The sequence below is a fragment of the Acinonyx jubatus genome, chromosome C2 (genome assembly GCF_027475565.1).
Source record: "Acinonyx jubatus isolate Ajub_Pintada_27869175 chromosome C2, VMU_Ajub_asm_v1.0, whole genome shotgun sequence".
Lineage (NCBI taxonomy): Eukaryota > Metazoa > Chordata > Mammalia > Carnivora > Felidae > Acinonyx > Acinonyx jubatus.
In genome coordinates this window covers 55,419,252-55,440,064 of record NC_069384.1, presented here as the reverse complement: position 1 = coordinate 55,440,064, position 20,813 = coordinate 55,419,252, and the positions used below count along the sequence as shown (strand labels likewise).

The 20,813-nt window shown below is 38.5% G+C and overlaps 1 long non-coding RNA gene across 1 annotated transcript; it reads left to right on the top strand.

The window, feature by feature from the left end:
• The first annotated feature begins 1,076 nt into the window (after positions 1 to 1,076).
• LOC128315175 (uncharacterized) lies at positions 1,077 to 1,778 on the top strand. The gene is made up of 2 exons (XR_008297654.1): positions 1,077 to 1,149; positions 1,577 to 1,778. It is a non-coding gene; the product is annotated as an uncharacterized LOC128315175 (long non-coding RNA).
• The last annotated feature ends 19,035 nt before the right edge of the window (positions 1,779 to 20,813 follow it).

The window sequence follows — 20,813 nt, the reverse complement described above, 5'->3', positions numbered from 1 at the left end:
AGCATGTGACTTTGGATCTTGGGGTTGTGAGTTCAAGCCTCAGATTGAGCACAGAGCTCACTTTCAATTAAATAAATAAATAAACAGAATCCTTAAAAAAAAAAGAAAACATAAAAGAAAATCTTTGTAGCCTTGGATTAGGCAAAAAATCTGTTAGGTACATAGCAGCACTATGATCCATAAAGAAAAATTTGATAAAGTGGACTTCATAAAAACTAAGAATTACTGCTACCTTAACACTGTTAAGAAATAAAAAGGCTAGCCTTAGACTTGTATCTGAGAATATGTAAAGAACTCTCAAAAAAAAATCAATGTTTAAAATGTACAAAAGATTATAATAGAACAAAGAAATGTGTATATGGATGTCATATAAGCATATGAAAAGATGTTCAACAACTAGAGAAAAGTACTTTAAATCACAATGAAATTCCACTATGTTCTTATTAGAATGTCTAAAATTAAAAAGACACATATTACCAGGGAACCTGGGTGGCTAGTTGGTTAAGCGTCCAACTTTGGCTCAGGTCACGATCTCACTGTTTGTGAGTTCAAGTCCAGCATTGGGCTCTCTGCTGTCAGCGTGTAGCCTGCTTCAGATCTTCTGTCCCCCTCTCTGTCTGCCCCTCCCCCGTGCTCACACACATGCTCCCTCTCTCTCTCTCAGAATAAATAAAACTTAGAAAATTAAAATAAAAAAGAAGACACATATTACCAAGTTTTTCTGAATGTGTAGGGCAACTGAAAGTCTCATACACTGCTGGTGGGAATGTAAAATGATACAGCCACTATGGAAACAGCATGGGAGTTTTTTTTTTCAAGTGAAACATATTCCTTCATAGGAGTCAGCCATTCCATTCCATGGTATTTATTCAAGAGAAATAGAATATTTCTATGTAAATAGTTGTACACAAATGTTCATATCAGCTATATTTGTAATAGCCAAAACTAGAAACAACCCAAATACCCATTAACAGGTAAATGGGTAAACCAGTTGTTCTATATCCATACGATGGAATACTGCTCAACAATAGAGAGGAATGATACTATGTATGTATGATTCCATCTATGGAGAATTCTAGAAAATGCAATCTATCTATAGTGACAGCAAGTCAGTGGCTGCCTGAGGATATGGGGACAGAGAATCAAAAGGTAGAGACTAAAAAGGGGCAGATGGAAACTACTGGGGTATGATATGTTCATTACTTTTATTGTGACTGTGGTTTTCCTAGACTGGGTGTGTGTGTGTGTGTGCTAAATGTATCAAAATGCTAAATGTATGCAGTATATTATAACTCAACTATAACTCAACAAAGCTGTTTTAAAGTCTCTAAATTTAGTATAAAAATATGTATGGCATAAAAACTGTGAAGAATAATAATAAGACAATATCTCCGAGCCCGATCCAAGTTCCCCTCCTCAAACCCATAACCCCTCCCTCCCCCAAGAGGTAACCACTATTATTTTTCTGTATAAAATAAACAAATAAAAACAGTACTGTATGCCTTAGGAAACAATATGGGAATACTTCAGGTCTAAATTAATGAAAAATAGTTACATCTTAAAACACATTTTTCAGGGGCGCCTGGATGGCTCAGTCGATTAAGCATCCAACTCTTGATTTCAGCCCAGGTAATGATCTCATGGTTCATGGGTTCAAGCCCCACATCGGGCTCTGCACTGGCAGCACACAAACTACTACAGATCCTCTGTCTCCCTCTCTCTCAATGCCCCTCCCCCGTTCACTCTCTCTTGCAAAAATAAACATTTAAAAAAATTTTTTTCAAGGGCACCTGTGTGGCTCAATTGGTTAAACCATGGACTCTTGATTTTGGCTAAGGTCATGATCTCACAGTTTGTGAGGTTAAGCCCTACACTGGGCTCTGCACTGTCAGTGACTGGGATTCTCTCTCTCCCTCTCTGTCTGCCCCTCCCTTGCTTGTACTCTCTCTCTCAGAATAAATAAATAAACTTAAAACACACACACACACACACACACACTTAAAAAATTTTTTTTCAATGTAATACTTTTCACAAATGGTATTTAAAAGAACTTAGATATTAACATCATTAAGTTACTTAGTATTTTTATGAGAATTTTAACTATATTATTAGATACTATTTTATCATATTTACCAATAATTTCATTTGGAGTCATCTTATCTACTAACTGGATTTGAAGTCCTTCTCAGAATTTTTCAATGTCCATTTTCCCTGCCTCACCACCAAGCACTTATCATCCAATTTAGCACAAATTATGGGTTTTACTATGAAAGCTCCCCAAATCTTGGAAATAAGCAATGCACCCTATGAATTAAGTCTTAGAAACTGCAGACAGCTTATGTGGAAGTAAACCAAAAGCTTATTTGTAAAATTTTTATTACAGAGCAGACAGGTTCAAAATTTCAAACAAGTTGCCTTGTTTTTAATCTTAGAAAGTAGGACGTTGGATGCTATTATCATTTAAGTAAGTGAAAGCCTGCTCAATTTTACTGTATCTATGCAGAAAAAGGGAATGATTCTTGTGATGGTTAATTTCATGTGTCACCTTGATTGAGCCATGAGATCCCTAGACATTTGCTCAAACATAATTCTTGGTGTTTCTCTGAGGAGGTTTTTAGATGATATTAACACTGAAATTGGTAGAATGAGTAGAGCAGATTGTCCTCCCTAACTAATGTGAGTGAGCTTCATCCATTCAGCTGAGGGCTTGAATAGAAGAAAAAGGTTGACCCTTCCCCCAAGTAAGGGTGACATCCTCCCACCTAACTGCTTTCAAACTGAGACATCAGCTTTTTCCTGCCTGTGGACTTGAACCTTGGGTCCTGAGTCTGCCAACCTTCATACCAGAACTATACCATAGGTTCTCTGGTTCCCAGGCCTTCAGACTCAGAATGGACTCAGGCTCTCCTGGGTCCCAAGCTTGCCATCTCACCCTGCAGATCTTGGGACTTGTCAACCTCCATAATTGCATGAGCCAATTCCCTAAAATAAATCTCTTTATGTATAAACATCTTTATATTTATATTTATGCATTTCCTATTGGTTTTGTTTCACTGGAGAACCCTGACTAATACAGTTAGCATCGAGCATAGAAATTAGTAGAACAAAGCAGCATAGGTTGGCAAGTAGTCCAACACTAACGGGAGTGAGGGGATAGTTCTTCCCCAACTTGCAGACACCATCTTCCTAAAATCTCTCCTAGGAATGACTTCATTATAGAGATTCTTCAGCTAACACAGTTCAGCACAATTTAACTTCAAACCATCTATGGATCTGTGTTCTGATTATATACTCAATACACAACTTCTGGTTTTGATTTAGCTTTTCATGTACAACTTCTCCCCTGGGGAAATATCCCCTCCCAATCCTAAGTCCTTGAGACTGTGTGAAAGACTGTATGGGCACCTGTTCTTTTTGTCTAATTGGCATTCATTCAGCCTTCTTTTAATGAAAACATTTTTATTTCCTTCAATCCATGTTTGTGGAAGGATTCAGCCTTCCCGGTATAGGACCTAGGAACATGACTGAGGCTTAGATAAATCAAAGTTACTGTGACTGGTTTAGTAATGGTAGGTGAACAAATCTAGATCAATGAGAATCAGCCCCAGGACTTCTGCTAGAACCATTTGCAAATATTTGGAATTAGACGTGCTCTTTCTGCTAGAGTTGCTAAACTGTTAAGAATAAAAGCCTGGAGTTTAATAGTCAACTTTGCTATATATACCTGCCTAACAGTAAACCCAATTCAGACGAAGACAATGCCAAGAGACAGGTTACTATCTATGCTACTTAATCTAAATATCTGAATCCAGCTGTCTCAGAAGTTAGCACTGTTCAATTTCTTCACTGGTTACGGGTCTGTTCAAATTTTCTATTTCTTCCTGTTTGAGTTTTAGAAGTATGTGGGTATTTAGGAATTTGTTCATTTCTTCCAGGATGTCCAGTTTGTTGACATATAATTTTTCATAGTATTCTCTGATAATTGCTTATATTTCTGAGGAATTGGTTGTAATAATTCCATTTTCATTCATGATTTTATCTATTTGGGCCATCTCCCTTTTCTTTTTGAGAAGCCTGGCTAAAGGTTTATCAATTTTGTTTATTTTTTCAAAAAACCAACTCTTGGTTTCATTGATCTGCTCTAGTTTTGTTTTTTGTTTTTTTTTAGATTCTATATTGTTTATTTCTGCTCTGATATTTATTCTCTCTCTTCTACTGCTGGGTTTGGGGTGTCTTTGCTGTTCTGTTTCTAGTTCCTTTAGCTGTGCTGTTAGATTTTGTATTTGGGATTTTTCTTATTTGTTGATAGGCCTGGTTTACATGTATTTTCCTCTCAGGACTGCCTTTGCTGCATCCCAAAACGTTTGGATTGTTGCATTTTCATTTTCATTTGTTTCCATATATTTTTTAATTTCTTCTCTAATTGCCTGGTTGAGCCATTCATTCTTTAGTAGGGTGGTCTTTAACCTCCATGCTTTTGGAGGTTTTCCAGACTTTTTCCTGTGGTTGATTTCAAGTTTCAAAGCATTGTGGTCTGAAAGCATGCATGGTATGACCTCAATTCTTTTACACTTATGAAGGGCTGTTTTGTGGCCCAGTATGTGATCCATCTTGGAGAATGTTCCATGTGCACTCGAGAAGAAAGTATATTCTGTTGCTTTGGGATGCAAAGTTCTAAATATATCTTTCAAGTCCATCTGATCCAATGTATCATTCAGGGCCCTTGTTTCTTTATTGATTGTGTGTCTAGATGATCTATCCATTGCTGTTAGTGGGGTATTAAAGTCCGCTGCAATTACCACATTCAAATGGTGCTGGGAGAACTGGACAGCAACGTGTAGAAGAATGAAACTAGACCACTTTCTTACACCATTCACAAAAATGAACTCAAAATGGAGGAAGGACCTGAATGTGAGACAGGAAACCATCAAAACCCTAGAAAGGAAAGCAGGAAAAAAACCTCTCTGACCTCAGCCACAGCAATTTCTTACTTGACACATCCCCAAAGGCAAGGGAATTAAAAGCAAAAATGAACTACTGGGATCTCATGAAGATAAAAAGCTTCTGCACTGCAAAGGAAACAACCAACAAAACTAAAAGGCAACCAACGGAATGGGAAAAGATATTTGCAAATGGCATATCAGACAAAGGGCTAGTATCCAAAATCTATAAAGAACTCACCAAACTCCACACCCGGAAAACAAATAATCCAGTGAAGAAATGGGCAGAAGACATGAATAGACACTTCTCTAAAGAAGACATCCAGATGGCCAACAGGCACATGAAAAGATGCTCAACATCACTCCTCATCAGGGAAATACAAATTAAAACCACACTCAGATATCACCTCACGCCAGTCAGAGTGGCTAAAATGAACAAATCAGGAGACTATAGATGCTGGAGAGGATGTGGAGAAATGGGAACCGTCTTGCACTGTTGGTGGGAATGCAAACTGGTGTAGCCACACTGGAAAACAGTGTGGAGGTTCCTCAAAAAATTAAAAACAGATCTACCCTATGACCTAGCAGTAGCATTGCTAGGAATTTACCCAAGGGATACAGGAGTGCTGATGCATAGGGCCACTTGTACCCCAATGTTTATAGCAGCACTTTCAACAATAGCCAAACTATGGAAAGAGCCTAAATGTCCATCAACTGACGAATGGATAAAGAAACTATGGTTTATATACACAATGAATTACTACGTGGCAATGAGAAAGAATGAAATATGGCCTTTTGTAGCAATGTGGATGGAACCGGAGAGTGTTATGCTAAGTGAAATAAGTCATACAGAGAAAGACAGATACCGTATGTTTTCACTCTTACGTGCATCCTGAAAAACTTAACAGAAGACCATGAGGCAGGGGAAGGAAAAAAAAAGTTAGAGAGGGAAGGAGCCAAACCATAAGAGACTTAAAAGCTGAGAATAAACTGAGGGTCGATGTGGGATGGGAGGGAGGGGAAAGTGGGTGATGGGCATTGAAGAGGGCACCTGTTGGGATGAGCACTGGGTGTTGTATGGAAACCAATTTGACAATAAATTTCTAAAAAAAAAAAGTTAGCACTGTTATTTTCACTTACGGAAGCCAGCAATTTTTGTCTTTATTTTATTTTGTATAAGCTAGCTTGCATTGGACTTTTCATGGAAAAAGATCTAATACAAATATCAAATTAAAACCTACTTACTCTGGGGGTGCCTGGGTGGCTCAGTCGGTGGAGCATCCGACTTTGGCTCAGGTCATGATCTCGCAGTTCGTGAGTTTAAGCCCCACATCGGGATCCATGCTGACAGCTCAGAGCCTGGAGCCTGCTTCAGATTCTGTGTCCCCTTCTCTCTCCGCCCCACCCCTGCTTGTGCTCTGTCTCTCTCTGTCTTTCAAAAATGAATAAACATTTAAAAAAATAAAAAAAATAAAAAACTTACTTACTCTGGCTTATGCATTGGTCTGTGAACCCGGTTAGTAAGCCCACTCTCAGTGTGCTGACAGACAGTATTTTTGAGTGTACTAAAATGAGTACCAGATCCTGGGGCAGGATAAATTCACCAATCCAAAGGCAGGTTTGTGAATCCGTACAGTGTCGGAGAGAAGAGCATGCACTTTGCCAGAATAAAGACTTGGCATTACATTTCAGGAGGCCCATCTACCCAGAGAACACTTCTTGGGGAGGTAAGTTATGTAATATATCTCTAAGTCTCAGTACTCACAAGTGTTAAATGGAGTTAATAGTAACATACCTCATACTGCAAGGACTTAATAAGAGCAACAGCAACAGTTACTGACCACCCATTATGTACAAACTGCTGCTTTAAGTCATATGTAGAACAAGCAAGAGCTCATGGATGAGACCTACTAATATGCTTGAGAAATTGAGACATCTTGGCAATGCACTAAGGAGCCTGTCTTGTAAAGAGCCCATTGCCTTTTAATGTTGGAGAATCATAATTCAATAACGACTTGTGTTTATTGGTTATTTGGGTTTGTTTGTTTTGGGGTATTTTGGGGAGCTTTTTGGTCAGAACAAGATATAAGCGTATCTTTGTTTACGACTTTTCATTTTGGATCCCTCTATTTTCCTTGTATTAAAAAATTTTCACGTTTTTCCAATAGGGTTAAAGAATTTCACCTAGAAATTGAAAAATTGGAAATGACAATAAAATATCAAAAAAGGATATATCTAATCCTCCCATCTGGCTAATTTAAAGTTACAGTTCATCCGATTTTACCCAGTCTGAGAAACTACATAATATCCCAAGCCTCCGGAACTCAGCAGCTCATCACAAATAATAAAGAGAGCTGTGTAAAAATCCCTTTGTGGCCTCCCTGACCTCATGAGTTCTAAACACTTTTCTGGCTCTGATCTTTTTTGTGCAGTTCAACTTGTAACAAAAGCGACAGCTTTCAGAAAGCAATGCTTCAATCAGTAACCAGAATGTGGAGCTTATGCGAACAGGACCCTAGGTTCAACCAATTGGTTTCATGGGCAAATTGGCTTCATGGAATGAAAAATCCAGTTCTATAACTATGATCAGGACTCCTATCTCAAGCCAGCACTCTTCCAAATACATGCCCGTAATTGCAGCAGCAAGCTAGTAAGAGAAATATGGGTGTCTCAGCATAACCTGTCACAACTAAGAGAAGGAACAATCGTAACACAGGATCTCCAGTTTACCTCATGCATGCTTTGCACAAACTGTCCCATCTGAGGGACAGAGATGTATCGAACATCTACTCGAACCTACAGGGATTTGCATTCTAGTATGGTGATTAAAACACTTGTGAAACCACAGTAAAACAATTTTGGAGAAGAAAACTAAAAATTAGTTTCAATAATCAGGCCATATAAGAGTTTACTGTGTAGCCATGTGTGTCAAATTGTTGGCCATTTAACTTGCAAGAGGACACTAAGTTAAGAACTGCATAGAAAAGGTGCTGAAGCTCGAAGAGCTTAGGGGGTTGGACAGATATCACATGGTTTAAAGACAGCAAAGTCAGGATCTGACCCAGTTTTATGTAAGGTCAAAATCACCTCTGTTAACCACACTACTGTACTACCTTCCTAATAGAAGAGTACAAACAATGCAGAGAAAGCCAGGGACTTCAGTCTTTTCATGCAAATGGTATCTACTGAATGGGGCAGCTTAGATAGGAAGTAGCCTTTCATGCTAAGGGACTATCTGCGTCTTCTGTATGTGATTGCTTTGCACCAGAGAATTAAACAGTGGACTTATATAAGATAGGAACAGAGTGATCATGGCTTTTCCAAAACTGCCCATTGCACCTTGGCGGGTACTTATGTTTTCTTCAAACAGGAGAATGCCCGGACGCAGTGCCATGAATCTAAATGCATAGGCCTTTTAACAGGATTCTTAGGGGGCAACTTTACAAGTGCCTGAAATAATGACCAAAGCAATTTTTAAAATGTGTTCAAATAACAGTTGTGAGCACCGTCAGGTTGTTCCACCCAAGATGCAAAAGAAAGGTAATTACCTGTAAAACACATAAAATGTACATTGTTTACTCATCATTAACTCTGAACACCTTTATGCTAATGGATACAATAAGACATGCTCCCAGCAATAGGGTGACATAAACAGCCTAAGTCAGAGGGACACAAAGACCTCCCCAGCTGAGTGAATGACATCCCAGTAACCTTGAAGAATTCCTGTGACCAGCCATGGACTTTAATCACCTGTGGAAGCAGTAAATTATGAGAGAAAACCCAATAGGCACCAGAGACTGCTTTAGAGACATTACCTTGTCTTTACACAGTCCTATGAAGGTGATGTGCCAGGCAAAGAAATAGAGAAGCAAGGAAGAATATAAATGACAAGACACAATGAAAAGACAAAATCTTAGTCCTCTGAATCCCAAGAATTTTTTTTCATAATTGCTTCTCCTCCAAAGTTTCTATCATGTGGGGGTTCTTACAGTTCTTTTTTAAAACATTAAAAAGGCATTTCTGGAAAAGTTTGAAATCATAGAACTAGAGTCTTGCTTTTACCATCTATTCATGTTTCCTCCTCCACATTCTCTGGGAAGCACAGAAGTTAAACTAATGTTTATTGAGTTCCTACACTACACCAGGCAACTTATATACAATATATATAGGAACAAGTGTTCTCAATAAACTTTTTAGTACTTGTCTTTTTCATAACCCATCCTTTCCTCCTAGAAGCAGAAATTATCCAAAGAGCCATTGGGGAAAAAAAAAACAAGCAGAATAAGAGGGTAATACATGTTACTCCTGTTCTTGACATTTTTCTTTTTAATGTGGTAGCTTTCATTGATTTTGAAAAAACTTCTGACAATAAGAGTTTGTGATTTTTTATCAAGCACTTTTACTTCATTTATGGTAACTTTAGTAACAGAGAAAAAAGTAGGTTGCCAATAGCTAAAACAATTTCATTGAAATAATTCATAATGATAGCAGGATAGATACATATAAATATAGGTAGATATAAATACATAATCTCCACTTCAGTCCTTCAGTGAGATAAAGGAGAATGTAGGCTGGAAAAAATGAGAGGGTAAGCATCCCCTAGACCTTGAGCTAGATGGGGTTGAATTTTTGGCAAATGGAGGAGCCCTGTGTCCCAGCCACACATAGCGTCCCAAATGGGATTCAGAGGGGGATATCTGAGGTTGCTCTCTAAGGGCCTTGGCCTTGAGAGCACTATTAAGGGCCTCTGTACGCCATTGGGGAGGACCTCTCAAACTGAGAACTCTGAGCTGGTCCAGTACAGTTCTATAAGAATAATGACAAAAGACCAGTCTGTGTAAAAGCACCATGTATACTAGCTATACATATGACCATGATTAAATGACAAATTCACTAAGCTTTAGTTGCCATATTTGTAAAATCATAACATACCTTGAGGCAAAGGTATAAAACTTAATAATTCATAAATCTATGTGACATATAGTATGTGTTCAATAAGTGACAGCTATTACTATCATCATCATCATTATTATTTTATAAATGTGTTCCACTATACAGAAAAGAAAAGGTGACCTTTCCATAAAAAGGTATCTGGAGAAGGTGCTATGGTATACAACTCAGATCTTCAGGACCCAGGCATTCGTGAACTGGGCTACCTGGTGTATGGATCACATATCACATGCACTAGCAGAAGCTGTGAGATCACGTGTAGAACTGGATCTAAGGGCTCTGAAACAAGGGGCATGGAACATTAAGTTGGATGAGGAAGAATCTATCACTATGGGAGCATGCTCCTGTGAGACAGGATTTAACATTCTTTTCTTTTTTTAATGTTTTTTTAATGTTTATTTATTTTTGAGAGAGAAAGAGAGACAGAGTGTGAGCAGGGGAGGGGAAGAGAGAAAGGGAGATGCAGAATCCGAAGCAGGCTCCAGGCTCTGAGCTGTCAGCACAGAGCCCGACATGGGGCTCGAACTCACGAACTGTGAGATTATGACCTGAGCCGAAGTCAGACACTTAACCAACTGAGCCACTCAGGTGCCCCAAGACAGGATTTAACATTCTGCAAGGGCTTCAGGAAAGTGCTAACAGGATGCTCAGGTGATGTTAGAAGCACAAAGAAAGTTATGGCCTGTGTTAGGTGAATGATAAATATCAGAAGAGCATACAACTCTTGATCTCAGGGTCAGAGTTTGAGTCCCACGTTGGATGTAGTAGAGATTACTTGATAGATAGATAGATAGATAGATAGATAGATAGATAGATAGATAGACTTTTAAAAAAGACAAGAAATATCAGAAATTCTTCACTCCTAGATAGACTAGCTTGATGTAGAGGTGCAAGCTGAAAACTGACAGCTGGTTGTGTACCCAGCTACCTGCTTTGCGTGAAAAGTGGTGACGATATATACGGTGCCATGAGAAATAGCAAAGGGCTTGGCTGGTTGGACCAAGCCTGGGAGGAAAAAGACTAGGAGACTTGGGACAGAGAAGTCTGAGAAAGAGGCATGTAACTAAACATAGAGAAACGGACCCAGTGTGTGATACCTGCATATTGTATATTATGCACTTGGGAACCACTGTGTCATCTGGCACCCGGAAGATCCGCTGGAGCATCCATTGGCACTGCCCTATCCAGTCTGAAGGAGAGCCTCACTCTCACATTCATTCACAGATAGTGTTGAAGAGCACTTCCCTGGAAATCTTCTGCCTTGTGTACATATCCCTGAGTCTCTCAAGGAACCCAATCCAAGAAAAGGCCAAATTAAACATTCATAATTTAAAAGGAAAGACCAGAGCACCTAGGTGACTCAGTCGGTAAAACGTCTGATTCTTGATTTCGGGCCAGGTCATGATACCAGGGTTGTGGGATCAGGCCCTGTGTCAGGCTCTGCATTGAGTGTGCAGCTTGCTTAAAATCATTCTTTCTTTCTTTCTTTCTTTCTTTCTTTCTTTCTTTCTTTCTTTCTTTCTTTCTTTCCCTCTCTCTCTCTCTCTCTCCCCCCCACCCCCTCACCCATCTCCCCCATTTGTGCTTGCCTGCTCTCTCTCTAAAATAAAAAATAATACAAAATAATTTAAAAAATAAGGAAAGACAATGGAAATTTTGTATGAAAGATAATACTTTCATCATAAAACGTGTATTTTAAATCCCTGAATATTTTAAAGACGACTCAAACAAGTGGCTAAAATTGTTATCACCACCACCCACCCTACACCTGCCAACCATACAAACAAAGACTTACAACTCACAGACATACCCACACACATATACCACCCATTCCTTGGAACAAAAACGAACAGAACAGTGGGCTTTCTTACAAAATCAGATTTCAGACTGGGGAAAAATCAGAATACAATCTAGAATGTGTACAACATACATACCTGGCAATAAATGATTAAATATGTGATGTTTAACTATATGATGGAATATTATACCAAAAATGAAAATGGTCTCATTTAAGGATATTTAATGACATGTTATTACAAAGTTTGACATATTACAAAGAGAATAAAATATATTATAAAATAAATATGATACCACTTCACACCCATTAGAATGGCTATTATCAAAAAACAAACAAATAAAACAGAAAACAACAAAGGTTTACACAGATGTAGAAAAACTGGAACCCTTGTGCATGGTTTATGGGAAAGTAAAATGGTGCAGCTTCTAGAGAAAACAGCATAATGTTTAAAAAAAAAAACTAAACACGGAATTACAATATGATCCAGCAATTCCACTTCTGGATACATACACAAAAGAATTGAAAACAGGGGGCACCTGGGTGGCTCAGTTGGTTAAGCATACAACTTGGCTCAGGTCATGATCTCACTGTTTGTGGGTTCAAGCCCAGCATCAGGCTCTGTGCTGCCAGCTCCAAACCTAGAGCCTGCTTCAGATTCTGTGTCTCCCTCTCTCTCTGCCCCTCCCCTGCTCACAGTCTCTCTGTCTCTCTCTCAAAAATAGATAAACATTAAAAATTAAAAAAAAGAAAGGAATTGAAAACAGGATTATTCACAATAGCCAAAAGGTGGAAACATCACAAATGTCCATCAACAGGTGACTAAACAAAATGTAGTATATATGTACATACACTGGAATATTACTCAGCCATAAAAAGGATTAAAATTTGGATATACCATACAACACAGAGAAACCTTAAAGACATTACAGTTAAGTGAAATAAGCCATACACAAAAGGATAAATATTGCATGATTCTCATATTTATATGAGGTACCTAGGATAATCAAATTGGGAGAGACAGAAAGTAGAACAATGGTGACAAGGAGTTACAGGAAGGGAGGAATGGGGATTTATTGTTTAATGGGTACAAAATTTCATCGTGGAATGATGAAGAAATTCGGGAGATGGTTAGTGGTGGTGGTTACCCAACACTGGGAATGTACTTAATACCACGGAAATGTATACTTAAAAATGGCTAACTGAGTCAATTTTATGTTATGCATAATACACAACAAAAAAAATCATTTGAAAACAACCAAATATGGTGAACTATCATACAATTTTGTGAAAACATAGCTAGGCTCTATAATGAGCATCTAAGAATCCACCCCTCCCCCCCTTCTTTCCTTCCTTCAAAAACCATATATTGAACACTTTGAGTCACATCCTAAATATTTAGAACACAAAGATTTCTGAGGCAGAAAAGTGTCCTATAAAGAGCACACAGAGCCATAATTTAGAATGAGAAAAGAGATACTGAAGAGAAATGTCACCACAATTTGATTAAACACTCTAATGATTATAAAGACAGAATGTTGGGAGAGCAGTCAACTCTGCTCTTCCTCTGCCCCTAATAAAGTTCTGGGATATTAGCAGTAGAGCTGGCATGGAGCATTTATATCAAAATATATTTTTCAACAAAATAAATATTTTCAACACCTACCTCATAGGAAATATATCACACCTAATTCAAGGCTTGCTTCTAAAAAACTTCTATCATGCCCATCGACCGTCCCATGGAAATTTGTACTATGCATAACAGCTGTTTACAATCTTTCTCCAACATTAGACTACCAGTTGAACATATTGCTATATCTTGTTCACCACTGTACCCCTATTGGCCATCCTGGTGTCCAGCACTGAATAAAAGTTCAAGACCTGATGGCTGAATAAACATGATGGAGAAGGAAGAAAGAGGCTGAGGGTCCTTGGAGCCTATACGGGCACTGAGGACTAATGTCATCACAAAAGATGGTATCCTATTTAGGGTCCAAAATAGAGCAGAATACCTCTTTGTCCCAAAAGTGATTGGTAAACTGAATGACAGCTGAGGGTTGAGATCCCTGTTGTTCATAATTTCTTGGTGGGAACTCTAGCAGTTTGTTGAACTGTTATGTGTTTAAACTATATGTTTATTAGACTATGATAAATCTCTATTTAAAACTAAAAGATCTAGAATGAAGGGATGAATAAATAAATAAGCAAACAAAATTTCTATCATCTCTGGAAAAATAAAACCTACTTAAAAATTAAATTGAGAAAAAAATGTATATTAGAATGGAAAGTGTTTAAAAGGCAATGTGTTAAGAAAAATATAGTTGAGATCAGATACACTGAATGCTAGTCCCAATTCAACCACTTAAAACTGAGTAATCATGGGATCAATTATGTAATTTTCTGGGCCCCAGTTTCTTTGTCTATAAAATGAGAACACTGAAGGGATAACTCTCAAGGTTCTTTCAGGTCTATTTTTCCTGAATTCCACATACATCACTATGGCTCATGGTGCTATAGAATCAGGTGAAGTATCACAGAGTTTATAACATCTAGGATTATCATTGCATCTGTAGCTATCAGGTTTGCTTGGGAAACATGACCAAATTGTATTTAGAAAAGACAAAAAAAAAAGTTTCCCATGAATAACAGTAGGAATAAGATTACTAATCTAAATATCCTCAGCAAATATGACATTGACAATCTAAGATTAATGAGAAAATTAAAACCTTTCAGTTATGTAACCATTTTTCTTTTGTTTAAAGTACAGGGGCACGCAAATGTCCATCACTGATGAATAGATATATACATATAATGTATTGGCAATCAAAAATAGTGAAATTTTGCCATTTGCAACAATGTGGATGGAACTAGAATATATTATGCTAAGCAAAGTCAGTCGGTCAGAGAAAGATAAATATATGATTTCACTCATATGTGGAATTTAAGAAACAAAATAGATGAACAAAAAGAAATAGATAAACATAGGAGAAGGGAAAGAAAAATAAGATAAAAACAGAGAGGGAGGCAAACCATAAGAGACTCTTAATTAAATACAGATACCAAACTGAAGGTTGCTGGAGGGGTGTTGGATGGGGGTGGGGTGGGCTAAATGAGTTATGGGCTTAATTAAGGAGGGCACTTGTTGGGATGAGCACTGGGTACTATATGTAAGTGATGAATCACTGGGTTCTACTCCTGAAACCATTATTACACTACATGTTAACTAACTTGGATTTAAATAAAATTTTAAAAATAAATAAATTTTTAAAAAAGTATGGGGGGAACCTGGGTGGCTCAGCTGATTAAGTGTATGACTCTTGACCTCAACTCAGGTCTTGATCTCAGGGTTATGAGTTCAGATCCTGTAATGGGCTCCACACTGGGTGTGGAGCTTACTTAAAAAAAAAAAAAAGTATGGATGAGCAAAGAGAAAATCATATCAGTCTCTCACTTATTCTTTTGATGGTTAATTTTATGTGCCAATTAAGCTATAGTGCATAACTGTTTGGTCAAACACTTATCTAGATGTTTCTGTAAATATATTTTTTAGATGTGATTATTTCATTCAATAGACTTTAAGTAAAAGAGATTACTCTCCACAATACAGGTAAGCCTCACTCAGTCTGAAGAGCAAAGATTCTCAAGGTAGAAACAATTTTCACAACTGCAACATGGAAACCCTGCCTGAATTTCCACCTTGCTGGCCTGCCCTACAATACAAATTCCAGACTTGCCAGCCTCAATAGCTTAAATCAGTAACTTAAAATAAATCTCCTTCTCTCTCATTCACATATACATGAATTCTGCTTCTCTAAAGAACCCTGACTAATGCAATTATCTTAACACTATCATAAATGCATTATTTATTGTTGTTTAGAAAGTATGATTCTTCATTTAGAATAGTTGGGGAGAAAGTTCTAGAAGATGCATCAAAGAAACTCTCTGCTCAGTCATTCTCAATTGAAATTCATGATGTTGCTTGAAGCATACGGTTTCTTGATCTCTAAACACATTGCAGTCTTAGACTTGCTTTCTGCTACCAAGAAAATTTGAGGGATATGAAATCATAGAATCTTTGAGTTGCAATCGAAGAAACAGACTTAATTCAGATAATAGCAGTGACAATAATGATAGTGGTAGTAGCAGTAGTAATTACAATAATGGTTCACATGACTAAAAAATACAAAGCAGACCTGACTTTAGACCTAAAAATCTTCCAACAATGTCATCAAGACCCCTGAGCCGTCCTCGACTTCGACTTTTTCAGTGAAGAACTTACTCTTAGACATTCTCCCATATGGTAGCTCCTAGGTAATTCCAGCATTGTCTCATCCTACATCTAACAACTCCCAGTGGAAATAGACAGACTCTAATTCTCAATAATTGCAACAAATTTCCACACTACTCTAATGATTTCTTCTTATAATGTGACTATATCTAAATAAATCACTATTGAGAGGATAGAATATGCTGATTCGTCAGCAATACGTCACTTCTTACAACTTGGAATGTAGAAAGGAAGGGAATAACATTGCAGGGTTGATGTAGGGGCAAGAAGTAGGAAAGAAAAAATTCCCAAAGAAAACTGCTATTGTCAGAGAACAGCACTATTTATCAAGAATAAAAATTAAAAATAGAGGATAATAATCTTTCTAGTGGGTATACTTGACCTAGAGGTCTATAATAAATAGGTTTCTAAAATGGCCCATAAGGTGCTCCCCAGAATAGCCACCTTGTAAAACCCCTCCTCTTGAAAAAAACATCATCATAGCCTGTGAATATGATAGAATATATGACTCCCATGATTACGTTACATCATAGAGCAGAAAAGATTTTTCAGATATAATTAAAAGTCCCTAATCAGTTGACTTTAAGTGAATCAACAGGGGCTTATCCTTGGTGGGGCTGACATAATCAGATGAGGACTTTAAAAGAGACTGGAAGCATCAGAGAACTCTGGTGCTGTATAGACAAGTCATGAATTGTTTTTTTCAATGGGGCCTTGTGTCTTGCCTAAGGCCTGAGGGTGGCCTCTAGGGGCTGAGAGCAACCCTAGCCAATTGTTAATATGAAAACTAAGGTCTAGATCATTTTATAACCCAAAGAACTGAATCCTGCCTGTCAATTGCCTAAATGAGCTGGGAAGAACTCTCTCCAGCTACAAATGAGAGACCACAGCACTGGTCAACACCAGTTATATCATGTAGGGAATTCTAATCTACAGGAAGTGTAAGGCAACTTGGTTGGTTTTTAAGAATATGCTAATTTGTTACATAGCAATAGGAAATGAACAGAAGGTCACTGCTTAAATTCCTTTGTGTTTCCATTTCCATGAGAAACAGCACAATATACAAAAGTGCACACCACGTATGTTAATAATGACAATTGCAGTGGTAGTTTTCTTTGAGTATTTTTAGTTCCCAACAGTGGCAAATAAGATAATTTTGAGATGTGAAATGTGCTCTTGCCTGCAATATGCCCTGCAGCTGAGTTTCAGGCATATTTTTTGGCAAAATAATCTGAGTCTTAATTTCACTTGCTGAGCTAAAGAGAGAAAAATGTTGATTGTTTACATGGTTAATACTCTTCTCTGTCACAAAGAGCAATGTGCATTTCTTGAAATCTGTTAAATTCTTTTAAAGTTATGCCTTCTTGTCTCTAAATCAGTAGATGCCCCCTGAAGCTTTAACATTCCAAAGAGATGGAGGAAATGCAGAAAATGTTTCCAAAAGATGTCCTTTCCTGTTGAACTAATGGAAAGGAATTGTAGAATCTTTACCAAAAATAAGACATTTTGGAAGAACCAGGAGCCAGAAAATGTGTTGTGTCCTCCCTAAATCTTTTTTCCAAGCCTGTGACCTTGGGAAAAGCTCTTCTGCATAAAAGATTGAATAAACCCCAACAAAAAGAATCAGTGAAAGGATTCCATGAAAATGTAGTGCTTTATGAATTCCAAAGTGCTAACTAAAATTAAAACACAGGATAACATATTAATTAAGTTGAGGGGTTTTTTTTCCTTCCCATAACAGTATATTCTAGACACTAGCATATTTAGAATGTAAACCTTTTAGGAATGATGAAGCATAGGGCATAAATGATCCTTGGACTGCATTGTAGAATATATTCCATTGGAATGTTGATACTAGAAAACAAATTACACTAAACAGCCTGTTAAATAAAACTTAACCTCATAAATTATAGTACTTGTATACTTTGTAAAATTTATGTATAGGGACACATTTAAATGTATGGTAAATTAAAGCAATTATTAATTAATTGTTACTGGCCTAAGAGTCTTGAGTTATTAGTGTAATTAAGGCTATTTGTATAAGAATGAATCTGGATACAGGATGGTATCTTTTTTTTTCATTTTTATTTTTTGACTTTCTTTAACCAGAGTTTAATAAGAATCCAAAATCATTTATATCCCAACAGGTAGGGTGCCAGTGAGTTAGAGATGATTTCAGTCAGGCAAAGTGATGGCTCAAACGTCTCACTGCTCTTTGGTTGTTATGACAGTGCAGTGAGAAGGTTTCTCCATTCTCTGGGTAATATTCATGAAGGTGACTTACTGCTATTGTCAGGGAGGAAGACCTTCCTCTACTCCATGGTCCTTCTAGCCAGACTTAGAATCAAACTGACATGAGACAGATTTGATAGGAGAAAAATCCAATTTAATACGTATATGTAGGAGGAATCCACACAGACATGAATTCCAAAGACAATGAGGCAACAGGAAGCTCATATAAGCTAAGGAGAGAGGTAGGGATCTGGGGACCCAAAGGGAGAAAACTCATCACCAAGAAGGTGAAAAGGAGTATTGGGGGGAAAACAGAGTTGCTCTATTATGCAGAGAAGTTCCTTCAGTAAAGGGAGTCTGTGAGTAACTCTCTTCCTTTTGCAGGCTCTCCTTTCCAATGTAAATTTAGGCACTTATGGAGGAGGCAACAAAGCTTTTCCTGTATCTGCTAGGTTTTAATTGCTTTTAACTTGAAATAATCTTTATGCCAAAGTGGCACATTTTGGGGAATTTCATCCTACACCCCTTCATTATCTTTGCTTCTTTCTAGAAAGTCTTTTTTGTAACATTTATTTAAAATGATCCCTGTATCCCATCATACACAATATCCTGCTATTCACAGAAAATAAGGAAGTTTCTCTATAAACACATCTCACACAGAAACTTCAGGGGTACCTCTGAAAATTGCATTGTCTGACAACTTCATGCTGCAGTTCAGAAATCCAGATTCAGATTTCCCCTGGACTCTCCCTGGACCCTACATTTGTTTTCCCATTGTTCTGGATGAAAGTCATTCCTCCACTACCAAGCACTCCACTTAGCCTAGGAGAGTTGTGACTCTTGCTCAATGATACAGCATTCTCTATTTCCAAGAGATAACTACTTAGGGCAAAAAGAAAAATGTTATTGTAATATCTGCCTTGGTCTGTTTTTAACAAAAGTCCTTACAGCTAGAAAACCCTTTAACCTAGAAGTATTTGATTAGATCAGAACAAATCAGCGCCTCCAGCTCAACAAACATAGATACTAAATTAAGAAGTAAATCTGGCCAGTTTTGCCTTTTCCCATAAAACAGAATTGGGAACTAGAGGGAAATGTACAACAAAGAACTATAAACTTCTAAAAACGCCTAGGTTTAATCTATTGAGCGAGTCTCTGTACTATTTTGAAAGTTGTGATGATGCCTGATGGGCTGTCCTGATTAATAAGATGATGCAGAATCAATGTGTCAAATTCAGGGTTATTTAACACTATTTAAATTAGCTATTTAAAGCATGTTACACCTTTCCAAGGGGCATTTGCACTGGAGAAACTGTGGGGGTCAGGACTCAAATGCAGATCTTCTGCATTTCATCAAAATTGAGTTACTGGTTCCTTTGTGCATTCTTGGGCAAATCATTGTAGCAGTTAAAAGAAACCAAGGAAAGTAATACTTAACACCAAAAGATTAAATCCCCATGGGAATGCAAGCTGGTGCAGCCACTCTGGAAAACAGTAGGGAGGTTCCTCAAAAAACTAAAAATAGAACTACCCTATGACCCAGCAATTGCACTACTAGGCATTTATCCATGGGATACAGGTGTGCTGTTTCAAAGGGACACATGCACCCCAATGTTTATAGCGGCACTATCAACAATAGCCAAAGTATGGAAAGAGCCCAAAAGTCCATCAATGGATGAATGGATAAAGAAGATGTGGTATAGGGGGATTACAGGAGAAGATGGCGGCGTAGGAGGACGCTGGGCTCACCACGTTCTGCAGATCGCTTAGATTCCACCTGCATCTGCCTAATTTACCCAGAAAACCACCAGAAGACTAACAAAACGGACTCTCCGGAGCCAAGCATAGATGAGAGGCCCACAGAAAAGGAAGAGGGTGGGAAGGGTGGAGAGACGGTGCGCCATACATTGACTGGCGGGAGGGAGCTAGGGCAGTGGAGGGGCAGCCAGCCCACCCCGCAAGGCAGAGCCCCCAGTCTGGCTTGCAAAAGTGGAGGGGCCTGACGGAGTGTGTTCTGACAGCCAGCGGGAATTAACATCTGGAATGTCGTAAGTCAACAGCTCTGCTAGGAGAGCTGGAGGGAGAGTTGTTGAGCCCTGTAAGACAGAGCTCAGCTTGGTGGGGAACAAAGGCTCTGAGAAGCACCATCTCCCTCACTCATCCCCCAGCCAAAATCCCAAAGGGAACCAGTTCCTGTCACAGAACTTGCTTCCACCACGCAAACACCCAAAGTTGTGCTTCTGCAGATGTATCCCTCCGACGGGTCTGCCTCCCTCCTGGTGCCGCAGGGCCCCTCCTGAAGCAGACCAATGGAGGCAAAGCAAGCAGAGCCTGCCCATCCCACCCCTGTGCACCTTGTGGATCCACCCCAGCTAAGACGCCAGATCCCATTGAAGCAGTACCACAAGACTGGCAGTGTGCAAATAGCCCGGACAGAGGCCACACCACTCCACAGTGAGTCCTGCCCCTCGGAGAGGGGAAGATAAGGTACACACCAGTCTGACTGTAGCCCCAGAGGTGGGCTGGGGCAGACAACAGGTCTGACTGCAGCCCCGCCCACCAATGCAAGTTACTCCAGACAGCACAGAGGAAGAGCCCTGCAGTTCCC